Source organism: Felis catus, chromosome A3, assembly GCF_018350175.1.
Source record: "Felis catus isolate Fca126 chromosome A3, F.catus_Fca126_mat1.0, whole genome shotgun sequence".
NCBI classification, from domain to species: Eukaryota; Metazoa; Chordata; class Mammalia; order Carnivora; family Felidae; genus Felis; species Felis catus.
Window position 1 is genome coordinate 68,652,148 of NC_058370.1, and position 20,988 is coordinate 68,673,135.

At 36.9% G+C, this 20,988-nt stretch overlaps 1 long non-coding RNA gene across 1 annotated transcript; it reads left to right on the plus strand.

The window, feature by feature from the left end:
• Positions 1 to 1,675: 1,675 nt before the first annotated feature.
• LOC109498163 lies at positions 1,676 to 19,522 on the plus strand. The gene is made up of 5 exons (XR_002741128.2): positions 1,676 to 2,160; positions 2,400 to 2,477; positions 2,897 to 3,061; positions 3,650 to 3,848; positions 17,384 to 19,522. It is a non-coding gene; the product is annotated as an uncharacterized LOC109498163 (long non-coding RNA).
• The last annotated feature ends 1,466 nt before the right edge of the window (positions 19,523 to 20,988 follow it).

Here is a 20,988-nt window from a genome sequence, read left to right on the forward strand (position 1 = left end):
AGCAATCCAGAAACCATCATGTAGATATAAGGAAACAAGTTATATGAGATTGAGATGAATGTATTAGTTGATTTGGTGAAACACAAGGTCTTTTCCATAAAAGATAAACAGGCTATGGGGTTATTTAAGGCACTCCATGGCCATGGGTGGGAGGCTAACATTATTTAGGTTAGGCTACTCACTCTATGAAAATTTATTCAAAAGTCTGACTGTAACCTTAGGAAATGGTTTTGCATGACTGGAATATGCTTATGAGACTCACCAATGACTATTTTATTTGGCCAAGAAATGTGGACACAAAGATGAATAATAACTGCCCTCTCTATAAGATGCTCAGAATATTTATGCCCTTGTTTTTTCATAATCATTCATTAATAATCCCCTTAACCTTTGTCACATAATGAAATGAATCTCCTACTTCCTTCAATTAAACATATGCAAGTATCCAGAATATTTCTGAGAATTTTGACAGATGTTTATTATTATTTTTTTGTAGAAGCACAAGATTAATGTTGGAGCAGCTAACCAGAGGCTTCAGGCAGACTCAGTTTTATAGAGAACATACAAGTAAATTTTTCAGTGTTACATTTGCAGATGATCACGTATCCCTTGTAGGAGGGGGAATCCAGATGACAAAGTTTGTCTTAAGGCCAACAAGCCAGGTTAAATTGAGAGAAAGACACAGAGTCCATTCTCTTAAGACATGGGTTTAGAGAGGAGGCTAAAAAAAGTAGAGAAACCAAAGAAAACTACTTTACTATGAGCTCTACAGAATAACGGTTTCAGTTTCATGAAGAAAGGTCTATGAATTGCATCTTTTCCCTCTTTCCAGAATTCAAACCCAAATGAAGATGATGCAAGGGGGAGACAGAGACTTAAAAACAAACAACTAATACAAAAAAAAAAAAAAAAAACCTTTATTATGGACTAGACCTGGAATGGAAGACCAGATATCTAGGTGTAGCCAAAGGGCCTTACTGAGGCTTTTTTCATTAATTAGGCAGACTGACCCAACCAACTTCTGGATCCATGGGACCACAGCATGATACCTTTTCAGGGTTAGTCCACTTGCTGCATCTCAGAGACCAGAAAGCAGCCTCAGAGATAATTTGTCAGGGACTGTGCCACACAATCCCACTTCCTTCTGCCAAACTCACTTATCAGATAATTTACTTCTCTTCTCCAAAGGAGAGAAAATGCATTGAGAGCAGGGAGGGTGGAGCTGGGTGTGCTATGCTTTCCTTCCCAAGAAAAAGTGGTAAGTTTGGAACACATGGTTTTCCCTACAATACAGAGAATATAAGGAATCAGCAGCTGAGTAGCTAGAAATGAGGGAGATGATGGAGATAATGCTCTTAGCAGACTTTATCCTCCCTGCATTTGGTATAAATAACCATGGTACATTTTTTTTTTATCCCCAGACATGGCCTGGAAGTATTCACCTAAGGCCCACAGCATCCTGGAGTACATGCTTGATATTAATAAAATGTAAAGCTACTGGGTGGCTCAGTAGTTGAGCTTCTGATTCTTGGTTTCAGCTCAGGTCGTGGTCTTGAGGTTCGTGAGTTAAAGCCCTGCATTGGGCTCTGTGCTGGCAGTGTGGAACCTACTTGGGATTCTCTCTCTCTCCTCTCCTTCTGCCCCTCCCCCACTCATATGCACTCTTTCTCTCTTTCTCTTTCTCTCAAAAATAAATAAAAACTTTAAAAATAAATAAAATGTAAAGTTATGTTTCAAATATTTTTATTCCTGTATGTAGATAATTATATGCAATTGGACAAACATTATAATCAATTTTATGGTATATAGATTACTAGGTTAATTAGAATATCAATTATCCTGAATGTATCCCCACCCCATGTCCGCCATTTGAATCAATGAGAGGTATTTGACTAAATGAATATTTCTTTGTAAAGATCCACTGTGTTCAAGGCATGTCTTGATAACAGACATAAAGAAATGAATTAGACACAATCCTTGCCCTGAAAAGTTCTTATCACATAGAAGTTACAGTCATGTAGCTAATTAGGTGCAACACAACAATAATGCATTGTTAGAGGCAGTGCAAAAGGAACTAAAAAGCATATGCAGATCTGCCTAGTCCTCAGTGAAGGCTGGGATTTGAACAAGGCTTCTGAAAAATAAGAGCTAAATCACCAGGTACTGAAATTACAGAGGGCATTCTAGTTAGCCAAAGGAGCAGTTCTGACAATAATAGAACCTTTTGTGGAATTACAGATAATGCCATTATTGAAGAGTAGAATTCAACTGTAGGGTTGATAAGTTAAAGGTCAAGATGTAGGTTGAGGCAATCTCTTAAAAGTTATTTTGTGCTGTATTTGTGTTGTTATTGTGTTTTCATTGCTTTGGTTTGTTTTTATTCTCTTCTTTTGAAACAGATATAGCCATTTTTGCTAAAGAATAAATGGGGATTAGATGTCATCTTAGAACCACTGACATTTGCCAAGCTTCAAAGGGTAAACAAATGGGAAAACAGTCTTAGTACTTCTGGGAGAAAAGGGTGGTTTTACTCTGAAAGGGGTTTATCACTGGGGTTGGTGATTGTTCCTCTGTGATGTGGTAGACAATGTACTCAGTTCTTATACAGCATCTGTTAGGTTGATAAAGTTAATGTACATGACAAATAAATACATTTGTAGATCTATAGTACTTTCTTCAGGGTCTATAATTGACCCCATTGTTGGAAAATAATTGTTCCCCCCATTACTGTTACAAAGGAGCTTGACTCCTTCACTGGTGATACCTCAGGAGAGAAAGAACTTGGCTCCACTACCGAATTTTGGACCGAAATTATAAGGGCAGCCTTACCTACTGGGGGAGTGTCTCGCTTTTAAATACTCCAAAATTTTACAAAAGAAACTTCCTGTTCTACCAGAAAGACTCACCATTCCTGAGCTATTTTGGTGCAGGAGCACTTGTCTACAATAACTGATTATCTCTGCCACGTCATCTCCCTGAGACCAAGAAGATCAAATGAGTTTAAATCAAATGTCTCCAGCTAGGTTGGCTGGCAACTATCCATGAAGCAAATTACTGGAGAGTAAGTATCCTTCTCCATAATATTTGTTATTATAGATGATCACCCTGTTTTAGTATAGGTAACTGCTATGCAAAATGGGATTCAGTCCATTTCTTTGCTTGGACACAAATTGTCAAGCTAGTGAAGGGTAGCAGAATATGCCATGCCCAAATATGCTCCTTCAGCATACTGATTATTTTCAGTTGTAGTCACTTTAAAAACAGCTAATACAGGAAGAGGCTTTCTCTGAACTCCTCCTATCTGCCTAAAGATAGATCTTCCAAAACAAACTCAACTGTCCTAAACTTCTTCCCAGAGGGATTTTGTTAACCAGGGAGGACTGACTCTTACCACAGGAGGGGAGTCTACACCGAGGCAAACTTTGTCATGAACTGTCATACCTCCCATCTATTCTGCTAAGAGCCTATTTATTTTTTCCTAAGAATCATTTACTCTCCCCAAAGAGTCCTAAAAACCCCCGACCCTTCCCCTGTTGAAATTGTATTTAAGCCTGAATTCTAAGCCACCTCAGGAAATTACTCAGTTTCCCCGGGAGGTATACATGTTAATAACCTGTTTTTTTTCTTGCTCATCTGTCTTTTATTATAGAAGTCTCATCTAAGAACTCAGAAGAAACAAAATTATTTTTCCTCCTCTACATTAGCTTGTATTAAGCCTCTGTCGTTCATTCACCACATAACGTGTAATGACATTGAACTGATTCCATGGTGCTTTCCTCCATCACTTGATGTGTGTATAAGAACCCCCAGGCTTCAAGTAGGAGGGAAAAGAATATCCTTAGAAGAAGGTAAAGTGGACTTTGGATATCTTGCTATTACCTGTTTGGGGAGAGAAGTCAAGGATTTTGCATTTTGGGGACAGACTAGAACAAGTTTTGAACTCTTTCAATCTGTAGAACTTCACCCTGGTTTTATGAAAGTGCTAGAGAAAGAAAAAGTCTGTGGTTATAATCAAGGGAGACAGACATGATCAAATATGTAGCAGTCCACACTGGTAATGGTATGGGATGCTGGAGCTACCTGACTAGCAAGGAAGTTACAGCAAATATTCAAGCCCAGACTAAGAAATGCAAAGATAGCACTGGTGAAGAGAAAGGACAAAACCAAGGTTTCCTCACAGAGGAGAATACATACATCCACACACTACTAATCTATCTTTCATTTTTAGGGCATTATTTCTCAGGAAACATTCATTCTAATACAAGTACCACAGGTTGGCTCATGTTCAATGTATTATTTATGTGAAGGAAATGGATGAGGCCATGTCTAACCATTAATGACGGTTTGAGGCCTTGCTCTCTGGGGGATATCAGCTACTTTCCTGCTCTTGGCTTTATTACTTGTATGTAAAAATGAATCCTCCACCTGTGTGAAGTTGTCCTCCTCCTACTGTCCTCTTCCTGTGTGAACAGTCTGTGTTTTCACCTTAAAAGAAGTATCAGGTGCTGGTTTTGTGTAGAGTAAATTGCTGCAAAGCTAAAGAAGCTGCCCAGAAGCAATAATTGAAGGGGCTGACAAGAATGGTGTTAAGTGTCCAAATGGTGTTCTTATGAAATGCTCAGGAGTAACTGGCAGTTAGAAAAAGTTAGGGTTGAAGGCAAAACCTAAAGTGTAGTCTTGAGTTTCACACTCTGATTACACATATATTTCCCTGAGCCTTTAGTAGCCAATATATTTTGTGGCAAAATATTTTTCTGAGGTATAGACTTGTAAAACAAAGACATGTAATTACTTATTTAAAAGTATAACCCTTGGGACACCTGGGTGGCTCAGTCGGTTAAGCGTCTGACTTTGGCTCAGGTCATGATCTCATAATTCGTGAGTTCAAGCCCCACATCAGGCTCTGTGCTGACAGCCCAGAGACTGGGGCCTGCTTCAGATTCTGTCTTACCTCCCTCGCTGCCCCTCCCCTGCTCCCACTCTGTGTGTGTGTCTCTCTCTCAAAAATAAATAAACATTAAACATTTTTTTTAAACAAAATAAAAAAACTAAAAGTATAATCCTTTATTTTAAAGATGAGGTATTTTGTACCATTCACTGGAGTGAGCATAAAGTGAACAAATGGCTAAGGAAGTACAGTTTGAAGTTATCCTGTAACCACATCATAGCATTTTCACTGTTTCTGAAGCTATACATTTTAGGAAAGAGCACCACTGTAATCCACTACTGTCATAGATACCAAGCAAACAGAAAAGAACAAAACAAACAGAAAATACGACCAACAAAAACTCTAAAATGTATCTCATTTTCAAAGGGATGAATAAAGGCCTAATAACCCCACAAAAACTTCCAAATAAAGTTTCAAGTAGGTATTAGGCTGACATTTCCTTAGCAGAGACTTCAATTAGAAATCTTCTGTAGGCGAAGGGTGGGAAGGCATGAGTAGATGAAATTTAACTTACTTCTCCAGCACATGCTGTGAGCCCTACATTCTCACCTCCACAAACTAGCAAATCAAAGGTTTTGAGGATTCAAGCATTTTTCTTCCAGCAGTGGGTGGTCCAAGTGCCTCAACCCAGCTGTCTTTTCATATTAGAAAGAAACTGAGATCATTGTCACTCATACAACATCCCGTTTGTTCTGCTGCTCTTGCTGAATTTTCTGAATTTTATATGGGGTCTCTCTCCCACTAAGAGGATGAACCCGTGCTGCAACTTCTCTGTTTAAACTGTGGGATAATTCCTTCTTTCAGAAAAAGAAAAAGTAGGAACATTCATTTTTACAAAGAAGTCAGGCATTAAGGGACTGTCTGCAATACAGAAATAAACTGCAGATCCTTCAATTGTCACATTTCAGACATTTGCACGGCAAGCCTTAAAATAGTTTCTCTTGTTTTTTAAAAAAAAGATTTATCAAGAGTGATTACTAAATCATATGATTTCAAGGGACTTTCTCCAGAATGGCCAACCATTCAGCAATAAATTCCAATGACATATTCCATATGAGGGCAAGTGTTCCTTCTTCATGGGAAATATGCCTTCTGTGAAGTGTTGTTTGCAGTTCCTTAACTCTGTACCTGGGGGTTGGGGGAAGGCAATGGAGGAAATGGAGGAGAGATAAATGGAAATCATCTCACTCAGAATTATGGGAAATTATTTTGAAAAGTATTTTTGAAATCAATAATAATGCAGAATTATTTAATTACTATATTGCACACCTGAAACTAATGTAACACTGTATGTTAACTGGAATTAAAATAAAAAGTTAAAATAAAGTAAAATAAAATAAAATAAAAGACACAAGTTGTCCTCCTAGGAATTCTAGGACTGTGCTGGGTGGGCTGGAAAGAGAAACAAAAATAAATTTAGGAAGGCATTTTTCTACCATGAAACTGTTTCAGGAAAGGGATTTAGATACAATTAGAAAGCAGTATACAATAAGCTAGGGAAAAAAGGAAAAGACAGTCCATGAAGGCTTCCAACTTTACCTTCCTCCCCCCTCCATCTTGGTATTTTAACTAATGCCTTTATAGGATCTCATTACACTACACCTATTAATTAAAAGTCTCCCGGGGCGCCTGGGTGACGCAGTCGGTTAAGCATCCGACTTCAGCCAGGTCACGATCTCGCGGTCCGTGAGTTCGAGCCCCGCGTCAGGCTCTGGGCTGATGGCTCAGAGCCTGAAGCCTGTTTCCGATTCTGTGTCTCCCTCTCTCTCTGACCCTCCCCCGTTCATGCTGTCTCTCTCTGTCCCAATAAATAAACGTTGAAAAAAAAAATTAATTAAAAGTCTCCCATTCAGACAAAAGGCTAGATTAAGCAAAAAGAAAAAAGGACTCTAAAAATAAAATAGCATATGATGGAGTATAAAGACCAACTAGAGTTGGGTCTTATGCAGGCCCAGGACAACTAGAAGCCTCTCTGTGTCTGCCTCTCCTTTGTTCTTACGAAGATCTAGACTATCCCATGCATCCTAAGTTTCCATTCTCAGTGCCAGTGGCACTGAGAAATGAAGGACCTGTTCTTGCTCAATCCCAATTCTCAATTTCTGGAAAACAGAATTAGATTGTCACAGCTTGGGTAATCAGCTATGGCTAGGGGATTCAGAATCACAACTTAAATGTAATCATGGTTGGTGAAGAACCAAACCGTGGCTCAGAGTTCAGTTACTGGAGAAAAGCAGATAGCTCTTGAACTGACAAGGTACCCCCCCCAAAGAGAGTTTATTGTACTCATTTGTATAATGTACTAGAAGAGAGTTTCAAAAATGCCATGTTTTATCAGGAGCCACATATACTTCATATTTCTCTCTTACATTTCCAGGAGAAATAAGCATGTCACTCTGCAACTCAATAGATACACAGTTTCTATTTTTCAGTTAGTGTGTGCATGTGTAAGACGAAATAATTTGACTTCCTTTTATAATAGAAAAATGGAAGGGCAGTGGGCCCAAAATCATCTTCTCATTCTTGACTCTACCACTGTATCTACAAAATTCTTCTGCCATATGCTCTCTTCAATGTTTAGGCAGATCTCTACCATGGGGAAGCCATATGTTGACTTTGCAAAAGCATATCTTCTATTTAGCAGAAATGAGCCCACCATATTGTGGATGCAGGCATTAGGAACCTTAATATCTTTGATCTGAATACAAAGAGGGCATTAAACATGTCTCTAAATGGTGCAGCTAGAGGTATGATTGCTTGATTCGAATAAATGAATGTGGATCCGTGACAGGTGATCTTTACTATGTTTAGAATCCCATAAAGATATTTTAGAATCCAAACCCAAAACAGAGGTTCTTCACCATACTGTGATCTCCACTTAAAGGTTCTTGCTGTTTTCCTCATGGTTTACAACTTGAAGATGTTTTGGAACTGACTTTCAAAAGGACAATTTCCCAGCATTCTGGGAAGAAAAAAGTAAAGGACAGCTTAAAAAATTACATTTGAGGGGCGCCTGGGTGGCGCAGTCGGTTAAGCGTCCGACTTCAGCCAGGTCACGATCTCGCGGTCCGTGAGTGCGAGTCCCGCGTCGGGCTCTGGGCTGATGGCTCAGAGCCTGGAGCCTGTTTCCAATTCTGTGTCTCCCTCTCTCTCTGCCCCTCCCCCGTTCATGCTCTGTCTCTCTCTGTCCCAAAAATAAATAAATGTTGAAAAAAAAAATTTTTAAAAATTACATTTGAAAAACTTAAAGATGTCATTTGGAAATTATGATGGATTTTCAACTAAACCTATTGCCAGAGATAAAGCTTTAATTAAAATAAAACTAATAATTGCTATCCTTGTGTTAATAACCTATATGCTCCATGTATTCTCATACATTTAACTTTAGTAGTAGACGTTTCTTTTAAAAGAAATAAATTATTCTGTTTTGGTTGGGTGCCTAAAATGAGATCATTCTTTTCTACCCTAAAGGGTGTATATCATGAACTAGTGTGGAACAGTGAACATTCTATGTTTTTGAAGCAAAAGAAGGTAATTCACAGAGATTTTTTTAAAAGGTCTTTTTTAAGGTTTTTAGAGAACTTGTTAAAAAACACCCACAACCATATTTCAAGTCATATTCCCTCTCCTGTCTCTTCTCCCCACAAAATGCTCACAGACTGCCAATTTAAAGAAAAAACATAGTCAAGCCAGATAAAAAGCATCCAAATGAAGAGAAGGTTAATCGTGGAAGGAGATGGAGGTGGTCTGGACAATCTGTTGATTTCTTCACAATAACTGAATTTAGCCATCTCTTCCCCAGCCCCCCTGAGGATGAAAGGTGGCGTTCATTAGCCCCCAGACTCTAGGTTATAACAGTGTTCATCCCCAGTCATGCATCTTACACCTTCATCATCAACCTTCTGACCTAAGAGTCTTGGGAGGGGAGCCTGGGAAGGACGCCTTGGGAACTCAAGTTAAAATAAACAGGAATGTGAATAAGAGTGTGAACACTTAGAAATGGTAAGCAGTAAGCTAGGTCTTTTGTCTTTTCATCTAACCCAAATAAAACCAGGTAAGGATATGATCGCCAAAGGCATTTTCAGCCTCATTTTTGGCTCCTGGCATGACAGCCCAGTGAGTAGTAATGACAGACATAAATGAGAATATGAATTTTAAACCTGTTTAACTGTTGCCTTTTAGTCCTCCCATCCCCCTTTATGATAGCAGAAATTAGGCTCTCATACTGAGTTATGACCATCTCTTACTAAGGTTTTAATCTTGGTAGCTACTTACAGTTATTGTAATGCACAAACTGCCAGTGTCCTTATCTGTAAAATGGGAATGATAATACTACCTATTTCTTGGAATTATTCTAAGGACAGAATGAGACACTGGATAGATAATAGTCTAGGGTCTGGTCTATAGTAAGAGATCAAAGGACATTAAGTACCTTCATGCTTATAACTTTTGTTAGAAATGTTAATTATATACCCATAATGTACATTTATAGACACAATTATATTGTTATGAATCAGAAGATTTGGGTTTTATTTCTGGCTGTGTCACTAAGAAGCTAAGATCCTTAAGTCAGATACTTAGCACCTCTTATCTCAGCTTATAAAATTAGAAGTTTGGATTAGATGACTATTAAGGTCACTTTTGGCTCTATTATTCTACGTTTGATTTTCCCATAGCAACTGTTTTCTTCAATGAGACTGGCTGGCTAGAGATCTGCTCTCTACAAAGTAGTTCTCTTTTTAGAAATGTACAGATCAGAATTAAGCTTTTCTTCCAGGAATCCATATAATGGTCAGCACTGAGTGTCACTTTCTTGGGATTCCTGAGCCATACCCTGGGGAAAATGCTCATTTCCTTACCAGTGAATATTTTTCTAAATATATATGTACAATGAAAAATAGTCCTGGATAAACAGTGGGATCTGATGGAAATATTTATGTATCAGATTCCAGAGCATGGGGAACAGCAAAATGGTCACTGAAATGGAGGGCTGAATTGGAGAAGACCTCCGTAGTAATCCAACAATAGCATTCCTTCCATGCTGTCCAGGCACCAAATCCAAGTTGATATGTGGTTGTGGCAATGGAAGGGTATAGGATCCCAAAAGGATACTGACAAGGGACAGTGATGGCAATGGTTAGAGGAAGGTGTTGGCTAGAAAGTAGACAGGCAGTGGCTTTCATTCAAGAGGTTTACCCACAGGGAGCTGATAAACAGACATGAATGTGTTTCAGGGCCAAGGTAACTCAAAGCAAAAGCCCAATCCTGGAAACTGGGGCAACATAGACAGGAAGGATGACAAGTTACAGTGGCAAATTCCTAGACTCCACTGATCTTCATTGTGGCAACTGAATGTGCAATTGCAAAAAGAAGAGAAAACAATTTGGAGTCACTCCTTGTTTCAAGAGGCCAGTAAGAATCCTAACAAAAAGCTCTATACAGCAGATAGTGGTCCAGAGCCATTGAAATATGGGGTGTGGGGAAAATAAATGTACAGAAAGATAGTATGCAGTTTTTCTCTGGGTTGTTTAAAGGATAAACACCATAAAGCATTGAAAACATTGATCTGTATCTGATCTGTGCCACAACTTTTCATTTTGTTCTGAAGCCAGCAGAAAGAAGACCAAGTAACATCTCTAATAGGCTCTTTCTATTATGAATCAAGATTTCAGATGGCACTAGACTTAAAATAGTCATAGTGGTCGCATAACCATTATCTGCAATGTGGAGGTCAGTAGGATGTTTGGTATAAAGTTAAAAATAGCTAACTTCTAGGGAAGGCAAAAGCCCAGGGATGGTTGATGATCCTAAGAGAAAAGCAAAGCATAGTTGGAATCAACTCTAAACAGAAATGTGGCAGGACGAGGGAGAAAAAGGAAAAGCAGAGGGATCAAGTGGGAAATATGCTAATGATCCATTTCCAAAATAGACTTTTTACTATATTAGTATGCCTCTCTCTACACTTCCACTTATAGCCCCCAAAGAGAAACCTGTTCCTCCGTAGACCTAGCTTCTTACATGGAGCCCATAGTAAGTTCACTGATTTAGAAGAAAGGAATGTAGGAGGAATGGACAAACCAAATGAGAGATAACCAGAGCTATTTACCTATGTCAATCAACATGGTTCTTTATCCTAAACATTAACAGACAACCAATGAAACCTGACACTTGATAAAAAAAAAAAATTAAACCAACAAAACAAATAGGACAAAGAGCCAAGATGAACAAGTGGAGCAACTAACCACAGGATAAAAACATTGAATTCATGGAAAATAATTTTCATTTAAAAAATTCTGATTAGCATCCACAGAGAAATTTTAAGCAAGTTGTATCCAAGTAAATAAGAACAAGCTGCCATCTTATATCTAATCAAGCAATAGGAAAAAGTTCTTGAAAATGAAAAATAAACTTAAGGACAAAACAAACAAGCAAAACAAGTATTCTAGCAAAGATGAAGGAAATATTCCAAGATAAACAAGAAAAACACACAGCCAGGAAAAAAAAAAAAAAAAAAGGTATGGAGAATGAATCCTGAAACAACCATATCTATTTAATAGGAGGTCCAGGAATGAAAAGCTATGGAAACAAATGGGAAAAAATTATCAAAGAAAAACAAAACAAAACAAAACAAAACAGAAAAGGCTTAGGAAAGGCACAGAATATGTTCACTTTAAAAGGATCTGCTTAGCGCTGAACAAAATGAAATAGTATCCAGTATTTACTGCATTCTTCAAATGTATTGTTTTAATCTTTGCAACAATTGTACAGTATATTTGATTGTCGAGTCTTCACTTTACCTTAAGGGTTAAACATGCTTACTTTATGACTGAGTAAAAGGAATGTGATTCAATCTTTAACTTACACAAATGCCTACAATTAGGGGCACATCCAGCTTTAGAATCAAATCTTGCCTGAGAGACTTTCCCCTTAGTCACAAATTGAACGTGTAAACAAAACCAAAAAAGACCTATGCCTAGATAGTGTTACGATGATCACAACTATCAACAAATTGTGCCCAACCCAAATATCAATAAATTTAAGACAAAAAAGATATTTTCAAGTCTCTAAAAGCTAGGAAAGTTTATTTCCTATGTACCTGTTTCTTAAAAACAAAAAGAAAAATTAAGAAGCTATTGTAGCAAAATGAAAGAAAAATCAAGCAAAGGTAGAGGGTTTAACAAACAGTAGAAGTAACCAAGAGTTTCAATGGCCCACAGGATCATCGTTGTTCAGAAAAAACAGAAATCATTGGTTTACATTAGAATAAGGAGTGTCCTCAAGAATAGAACTGATTCTTATCACCAGAAAGTGCAAGATGTTAGTATCTTTTACCAAAATAGGGAAAAAGGCAATTAAAAACTTGGCAAAAGTGGCAACATGGTGAAATCATGGTCTTTGCATGAAGCAAACTGTGGTATTTAACAGTTATTTCCAGGAGTTGGGAGCATTGAGTTACAGAATCCATTGGATCTTGATGCTTGGAACATTCTTCATGTGGTACAGATTTAGTGACTTAAGATATTTTCTTTCTTCACAGATCCAGTCATACCATTTGGTTGTATAATTAGTAATCCTTACACAATCATGTCATATAGTCTAATAAGTGGTATTTAAGGTCTAGAATAAAACTAAAACCAAACAGAAGACCTTGATGTATTTACAAAAGGAAATATAAATGTTATAAAACTTGATAATATAAGATAATGACACAGCTAATAAAGTCAGGAGATAAGAAAGGAGAGGTATAGAAATGTTGATGTGTTTGTTTTTCTTATCTTAGAATGTGGGAATCCAACTGATAGTAAAGGGAGTGGACCCAAAAATACAGGATTAAGAATATTATTGAACATTATAAATGTAAACATGAGAAAAATTAAAAGATAAGTTGGAGAAAGAAGTGTAGAGAGAGGGTTGTAGGATAAATGTGCTCAATTCATCATATATTAGGGATGAGAATCAATACACTGAATCAAGAAGCACTAATAAAATAATTAAAAGCAATAGTTAAAAGTGCAGAATGAGGAAGAATGGAAGTCAAAAATGGAAAACTTGACTTTTCTTTTGATCTTCTTCTGTGAGTATATGTTTTATCCCTTTTCTGTGACTGCATATATTACACTTCCAAGTAAATATTTTATTATTTTTTTTTTAATTTTTTTTTTCAGCGTTTATTTATTTTTGGGACAGAGAGAGACAGAGCATGAACGGGGGAGGGGCAGAGAGAGGGGGAGACACAGAATTGGAAACAGGCTCCATGCTCCGAGCCATCAGCCCAGAGCCTGACGCGGGGCTCGAACTCACGGACCGCGAGATCGTGACCTGGCTGAAGCCGGACGCTTAACCGACTGCGCCACCCAGGCGCCCCCCAAGTAAATATTTTAAAAGGCATGTTACAATGTGGTGCAAGAATCAGTGACTTCACAGAGGACAACATATTACTCAGCTCATTCCTCTTAAAGTAGAAATGTTGACCATCACCCCTTTGATATTTAATTCTCGAGATCTGCTGTTGCCATTGAGTTTCACATACTTTAACAATTTAATACTCGTGCCATGGAGAAAATACAGTGATTTTAAATGTAAAGAAAAAAATCTGGCCTATCAGGAATCAATGATAATATTTTATATCAAGTCCAGACTGCTCTCTCTACCATTTCCACTGGTTCTCTCTCAATCTGGATTGAATTCACTCTTCTTGCTTTCAGTCAAAATCACCCTAGAAAATTGAGATGATTCTGACTCATGGCCATTATATAGGTTTTAGTCGATCTACATAGAACTTAATTCTGTACCACAGATAATTTATTTTTAAATCTATGCAAAGAGTTTATTACTGTTCATATGGATTTTTTTATTTTTTGTTTTCAAAATAATCCGTTATCTAAGATTATTTGCCTCAGGTCTATATGATTGAACATAAATATTAAATTTAGTATTTGAAGTATTTTTTAAAGGTAAAGGTTTATTTTCTGTAGTCTTGAAAAGAACATGAAATCTATGCCACACTATATGCAGTGACAACTATGGATGAATGTTTGCTTAATAGAGACTTATTTCTGTTTTTAAATAAATGGTTCAGTAGTTAGGAGACCCAGAACCCAAAGCAAGCTCCAGGCTCCGAGCTGTTAACTTTTATCACTTATGTTCCATCCATGTTTATATGATGATATTATACCATTAATTGTTCTAACAAACAAAAAAATTGAGTAGTCACAAGTCTGAATTCTTTGTACTTCAATCAGATAAATTATTTTCTAGGGACAAAAAGCTATACTGCTTATTAAGAAGCAAAAGATCATGTTTTCAATGATTGCTATAGAGTGATACAGAGGAAATTATCTCAATACAGAAAAAAGATCAACAGTGGTGTGTATTGCCAATCTTACCAAAAACATTCCTGGTTTTTTAGCTTGCTGACTGAATGACTATTTCACTCCATAGACAATGAGGCTAGAGAGCCACTGAGAAGGGATCTGTAAGCTTTGCTGGGGTGATGACCATGCCAGAAGCAAAGAAACCTGTTAACAGAAAGGGTTTCCAATAGATTTCCATCCTCTGGTAGAAATTTTCTGAGAAACCCACTGGGAAGTTATGGCCCTTTTCTAAAGATTATAAAGCATGGAAACAAATATCTCAAGGTCCAAGTTCTACAACATTTGCATCCCACCAAGTCCTCCCAAATGCCTTACCCTCTGTCTGATGTTTCTGGCATGTGAACTATTCTGACAATTACTTATTTCCTATTTCTTCCTCAACAAGTGGGATAAATGGAAAAGTAATAGGGGTAGAGAAGAAGAAATGGAATCAGTCAACTCGTTGTTCATGGCAGTTCAGCACAGAGCTGGCAATGTCACAGAAAATATGCATTTTAAAATGTATGTTAAAAACTATTACCAGAAGATTTTTAGGTATGAAGTAAAGAGAGAGACTAGGTTCTAGAGACAGGGAATTCTCATAGCCTCTAAATTAACAGGGCTAGAAAGATACTGAGCTTTTTCAAAAAGGCACTGGTACAGGGGGAATTTTAATTTTTAAAATTTAATTTTAATTTTGAGAGAATTTTAATGCATTTGCATGCAGTGAGTTAATGTAACAGAAAATCTAGTGTCATTTGGGTCAATAATTCAGGCACTCTTGTTTAAAAATGACATTATTAGAGCATTAGAGCTTGAGTCTTTTGAAAATGTTGAATGTAATGATAAATACAGTGATGAATCCAGCATTTGCTTATCATTAGTCGAGTAGAAATATGTTAAAAATAATTTTATCCTTAATTTAAGATCAGATATATCTTTATTTCCAATAAGTATAGATGGTGGCCTAAAGGAAAACTCTGGGAACCTCCAAAAATTCTCTCATCACCCTACTCCACAATTCAAAAATAGCTCATCAAGTAGCCTCTGGATTATAGAAAATAAATACAAATGTTCTTGGGAGATGTGGCACATATAGTCTGTGAATATCGCTGTTGGCTGAGGCAGCTGCCTGTTGGAAGAGATCAAACTGGCAACTGTTGGAAAGAGCAGCTGCTCTGGTATGAAGTTAGGAACAGAGAAAAGAAACTCCATTATGGGGAGTGGGAGGGGCAGGTCTCAGGGGGCCCTGAGAGCTTGTAAAAAAAAAATAGAACTAGGGTGAATGGAACTGCAAAGGAAGGCAGGTAAATGGATGTCTGACAAATTTTCCTGCATATGATATTAAGTAAAATAAATACACTTAAGTATACTAAACATATGTAGGAACATATATTCAGAAGCACTGATTCTTAATTCTTACAGCACAAGTCTATGCCTCAAAAACATGCCTTCTTTGTTTAAATGAATGCATACCAGTTTCTGAAATCCCTTATGGCCTTTGTTAATGTCTTCTTTTTTTCTGAAGATGAAAATGATAATATTAATGTATTATATTCTCAGTTCTTTGACCTATTGACAAAACCTGTGCTTTGTTTCTATTCTCAACTGCTACTATAGCTCCAAGCCCCAAATCAAAGCTATCTATCACAGTCCAGAGTAGATCCCAATCAATGCCAATAAATTTTAAAAGGCAGCAGCTATGGTACAAGATTATTAATTTTTAAACAGAAAAATAATACAGTACAAAACTGCAGCCCCTAGGGCCACTGTTAATGGTATTCACATTATGGTGCTTTGTTTAAGAAGAAATCATTATATTCCCTTAAACATGAGTTTGTTTTCATTAGAAATAAATAATACTAACTGTTTTTTCCATCAATCACAAATATTTATTGAATACTAGGTGTGCATAAGATGAAGAACTAAGCATATAGTGGGTACCAGAAGATACAAAAGACAGAACACAAAAGAATGCAATTTTTTTTTGCAAAGAGAAAACCTGGGGATAAAAAAAGTTAACTGAATAAGAGAAATGATACCATTACTGAATGACATGTACAGACAATGAGCACTATAGTATCTGCAAAAGGGAAAGATTGATAATGGGTCAGGGTGGTCAGAGAAGGATTCAGGATTCACCTGAACTTGGTGTTGGAATATGGTCAGATTAGGATCAGTGAAGATACCCAAGGATGGAGTTAGAAACAACGATACTGGCAAGAACAAAAACACAAAGGCGGGGAGGTACAAGAAAAGATCAACAGACAGCAAGTGATAAGACCACCAGTCTGACTGGAGTGGAAGATTCACAAATAGGAAGAAATAGATATAACCTGACCAATGTAATTTTAGAAGGGATGGTGGTAAGTCCCCAACTTCAGAGGATCTATTGGGAGATCCTGCCTGGATTTGTGTTCAGTCTCATGAGGAATCATGGTTATGAATATCTTAACCTTTGTATTTCATCTGGCTTTTACCATCTGTCTATCCTTTTTAGTCTAGTGATATAACAGCTGCCTCCACTATATACATTTTTAAAAAAAACAAATTATTAGTTCTGGATAAACCATCAACCATATGGTCCAAGTACCTTGGTTTTGGGAGTACGTATTTGATTAAATGCTTAAAAATGACATCTGGACAAAGTGGCAGAACCTCGCAGAGGAGTGGCAGGGGACAGTCGCAATGGGGAGGGTTGAGTCCAGCTGTTTTGAGCATTTAAAAAGGAGATTATTAAGTGTACTCTGCCAACAACTTAATTCTTTTAAATTTTCTCTGATTATTCCAAAGTTCTAGGCTATTATGCTTAATGCCCAGAGTCCAGCCTATTTTCCTTCTGTAAGATCCAGGGAATATTCAGAATTTAATCCTAAAAAGATCTCTCCTCATCTTAATTATAGTACAACCTTAACTCAATAACCACAAACTCAACACTTAGATGTTTTTTTTAGTATACTTTTGAGAAAAAAAGGTAAATCATATGAAAATGAACATATGCTATTTATTTGTTTTATCACCACAACTTGCTGTATCTTGGACTAAATACATACTAAACTCATTTTTCTCTTCCTGCTTTATCTAGAGCACTGATGACTGAAATAGATATTCAGATTGGTGACTCCAAGAACTTTTACTACTATTTACCATCAATGAACTCTTCATATCCTCATGGAACAAATGACGTTTCAGAGAATTGGAATAGCTTCAACAACTACTTCTTTCAGAACACTGACCTTCCATGGTTTACTTACATCCTAGACCTGGCTTCATTTCCAATTCCACATTTCTACCTCCCTACTCCCATCCCCAAGCTTTCCTTTCATCACAGTGAAGGAAGCAGACCAACTTTTTGCCTTCATACAGTTCTTGTGTTGGTTGAGAAACAGGTATTATATACATAAACAAATAGGTTTACAACATCGTATGGTGATTAATGCTAAGGGAAGTACTAATTTAGACAGGGTTATCTGAGGAGACCTCTTAGATAAAGTATCAAAATATAAATATAATGAGAAAGAAAAGCATGCAAGTGTCTAGGAGAGAAATTTTCCAAGGAAACAACATGCCCAGAGGCCCTGAGGTAGGATATACTTTCAAAGTTTTATCATTTTCCTTAAACTACTCTATCCTCATACTTTTATGCAACCAATCCTAACTCCTACACATTCTTCATGAAGATTTCTCCAGTTATTGCCATACATGCTGAATAATTCTTTTTCTGAACTTCTGCAGAAATAATGGCCTTCAGAACACATTCTTTAATACAGTGAACACTCTCCACATACACCCATTTTCTCTACTCACACTGTGACTTCCTTAATAAAAAAAACACATTTATTGTACTCTATTAATTTAGAGAAATAAGATTCAGGGAACATTATTACTGATAACACCTAACATATGGGATACTTTATAATATTACTATAATAATGTAGAAGAATTTTACCTTTACTTAAAAAGAAATGTGATTCATTACATTTACATTACATTACGCTCCCTGTCTTTATGAAAAACATCAAATTGGTAGGGATTTAATAATGTTAAAATTGCTTTGAAAAGAGAAATTTGGAAGAGTTATGTTTCCATTATATGTATACATGTGTTGGGAAACATCATCAAAAAGATGTGACCACCAATTGACCAGTAAATTGGACTTGGGCATTTGGAGTCTCCTCCCTCCCTCCCCTGTCCTTGGAATGTGGTTCCACTTCCCTTTCCTGCTCCCAGATGCTGCTCCAAAAACAGAGCCTTGAGATGGTGGTGTGGTGTTGAAAATACTTCTGTGGTATACATGACTGAGCCCAGTTAGGGCCTCTTTATAAACTTAAGACCTGGTGGACAGATGCAGGGATCCATTCATCTTGGTGCTGCTCAATACTCAGTATGTAAATTCCCTTTGCTATTATAAAAATTTCCACCTACAAATATAGTGATATGACTTTCTTTGGTCTCTCCCTGCCCTCTGGAGTACAGGGGCCAGTTTCAGATTATACCTGGGAAGCTGCCAGGAAGGTTAAAAGCCAACAATATGCTATACATACTTATTTATAATCATATATAACAAATATACAAACACATTTATATAATTTTGATATTTATTTTAATATTTTCCAAATGAGGTAATATCTAACATTTACTAAGCATTTGATAGCTTTCAAAAAACATTCACATATGTTATCAAATAAGAGTCTCAAGGCAACCTGTGAATTATTAAGCAGGGTATTATTTTGTTATCATCAGATGAGTTAAGTGACTTGTCAGAGATCCTGTACCTGGTAAGTGACAGAAATATGGTCCCTAAGCCATTGTTCTTTCTACTATAAACCAGAAATTACCTAATGATCTGTTTCTTCTGATTACTTTATCATTCTGCCTTTTCTATTGAGAGACAAAGAGAATGAGAGAAGGAGTGATAGTTAAATATTGAGGCTTATTTTAGATAATATTTACAGTATCTGTAGTGGGTCAGGTGTACAATTCTTACTCAGTTCTTGAACTGAGTATGGAAAGTCCAGTTGCTGGCAACTCATAGGTTCTTAATAACTATTTGCTGATGAATGAAAGTGTTGTCATATTTTTCTAACTTGAGTGTTTTTTTAAGATACTCTCTCATGTTAAAGAGATTTCACTTTTTTCACCTTTGATGGACTAAAACCTAAAGGCTTCACAAAAAACTATTAGAATAAGTGAATTCAGTAAAGCTACAGAATACAAAATTTAAATACAAAAATCAGTCACATTTATATACACTAATAATGAAGTAACAAATATAAATTAAGACAACTGTCTCATTTACAAATGCATCAAAAAGAATAAAATACCTAGGAATGAATTTCACCAAGGAGGTGAAAGATGTGTACTTTGAAAACTATAAGACACTGATGAAAGGAATTGAAAATGACACAAAAAGATATACAAAAAGATATGCTCATGGATTGGAAGACTTAATATTCTTTTTAATTTTTTTAATCTTTATTTGTGAGAGAGAGAGAAAGAATGTGAGTGGGGGAGAAACAGAGAGAGAGGGAGACACAGAATCTGAAGCAGGCTCCAGGCTCTAAGCTATCAGCACAGAGCCCGACACAGGGCTTGAACTCATGAACCATGGGATCATGACCTGAGCTGAAGTCAGACACTTAACTAACTGAGCCACCCAGGCACCCTTCAGACTTAATATTCTTATAATGTCCATACTACCCAAAGCAATCTACAAGTTCAGTACAATCCCAATAAAATACCAATAGCATTTTTTTTTTTTTTACAAAACTAGAATAAATAATCCTAAAATTTGTGTGGAACCACAAAAGACCTAGAATAGCCAAAGCAATCTTGAGAAAGAAGAACAAAGCCAGTGGTATTACAATCCCAAATTTCAAGATAAACTACAAGTCTATGATAATGAAAACAACATGGTAGAGGCACAAAAATAAACACATAGATAATGGAACAGGATAGAGAGCCCAGAAATAAATCCATGATTATATGGACAATTAATCTATGACAAAGCAGACAAGAATATACTATGGTGAACAGACAGTCCCTTAAATGCATGGTGCTGGGAAAACTGGACACCAACATGCAAAAGAATGAAACTAGGATACTTCTTTTTTTTTTTTTTAATTTTTTTTTTCAACGTTTTTTATTTATTTTTGGGACAGAGAGAGACAGAGCATGAACGGGGGAGGGGCAGAGAGAGAGGGAGACACAGAATCGGAAACAGGCTCCAGGCTCTGAGCCATCAGCCCAGAGCCTGACGCGGGGCTCGAACTCACGGACCGCGAGATCGTGACCTGGCTGAAGTCGGACGCTTAACCGACTGCGCCACCCAGGCGCCCCTAGGATACTTCTTTATATCATACATGAAAATAAACTCAAAATGAATTAGAGGAGTACCTGGTGGCTCAGTCAGTTGAGCGTCTAACTCTTGATTTCGGCTTAGGTCATGATCTCACAGTTAGTGGGATTAAGCCACATACTGGGCTCCATGCTGACAGGGTAGAAACTGCTTGGGATTCTCTCCCTCTCTCTCTGCCCCTTCCCCTATTGTGTTCTCTCTCTCAAAATAAACAAACATTATAAAAATGAATTAAAGACCTAAATGTGAGATCAGAAACGATAAAATGGTTTAAAATTTTAAAAAAGACATAGGTTGTAATCTCTAGAGATATTAGCCTTAACGTATTTATG